Below are 1147 nucleotides of genomic sequence, written 5' to 3'. Positions count from 1 at the left end.
GTAATCTAAGTGCCCCTAATTCTGCCCTTAAAACTGGTTTCAGCACACATTTTGATTTATTGTGCTGTCCTGTGCTCTGTTTATTTGGTTTTGTTGATGCTCTGATTTTTGCAATTTTTATTGTGTTGCATTTTAATTGCTTTTAATTTTTTACCACTGAAGAGGGAAATTGGGGTATAAATGTTTTAAAAAGAAAAAACAGACCAAAGATGTCTATTGTAAGAGATTATGGAGCTGAAAAAAGGCTTGAATATGAAGCAACCGCAGTTTGCACCACAGCCAATGGAGCTCAGTGAAAATGCCAACTTCAACCACTGCCTCTCTAGGCATCCAGTCATTCTCTTCCTGCTGGAAAGTGTCCGAGAGACTTTTTGAAATGCAACTGCACTCCAGGGTCTTGTATCATCACTTATGCTTTATAGCTCAAGAATGTCTGCATTGTCCTCCTTTTACAGTCAGAGCTTAAAAAGCTGAATTAACATTTTAAAAGGAGTGTAAATGTTCCACTGGTGATTAATGGGAAGGTCATGATCTGCCAGGTCATTAAATAGATTGGCAGGTCTCTGTGCATCAATTATAACTAGTCATGTATGTTCCACTGTTTGTCAAGACTCATAATAAATCCCAACAATGCAAGTGAGAGTATGGGAGTTTGTGTGTCATGCCCCCTGCCCTGGGTATGGAGATGCAGATCCCTAGAGAGGTTGCATCAGCATTCACAAACATTTCAAGAAACAGACTGGGTAGTCTTCTCAGCTGATCAATTGATAGATGGAAGATTGCCCACTATGGGAAAGCCCAGCATGGAAGGACAGCAACTGTTACCCTGCACATGCCTGATCTCGTCTGATCTCGGAAGCTAAGCAGGGTCAGGCCTGGTTAGTACTTGGATGGGAGACCGCCGAGGAATACCGGGTGCTGAAGGCTTATACCATAGTCTTTCGAGACTGAAGGTTGCCAACCAACAGCATGGAAGGTGAACCAGATGACTAAACCAGTATTATTCAAACTGTGCGGCGCGGCTCTTTAGGGAGGCGCAGGATGTCCTCTCGCAGTGATACAGTCACACCCCTGGGCAGAATATGAGCCTGTCTTCTATCCGTCGTCTGCGCTTTTTTTTAAAGCAGAAGAAATGGGAGTTGCTCAG

General features: G+C 43.3%; 1 pseudogene; it reads left to right on the top strand.

The window, feature by feature from the left end:
* Positions 1 to 810: 810 nt before the first annotated feature.
* Positions 811 to 927, top strand: LOC136662950 (5S ribosomal RNA; annotated as a pseudogene).
* The last annotated feature ends 220 nt before the right edge of the window (positions 928 to 1147 follow it).

Source organism: Tiliqua scincoides, chromosome 11 (assembly GCF_035046505.1).
Source record: "Tiliqua scincoides isolate rTilSci1 chromosome 11, rTilSci1.hap2, whole genome shotgun sequence".
NCBI classification, from domain to species: domain Eukaryota; kingdom Metazoa; phylum Chordata; class Lepidosauria; order Squamata; family Scincidae; genus Tiliqua; species Tiliqua scincoides.
The sequence above is the reverse complement of the archived record's forward strand: the minus strand, read 5'-3'. Positions and strand labels throughout refer to the sequence as shown.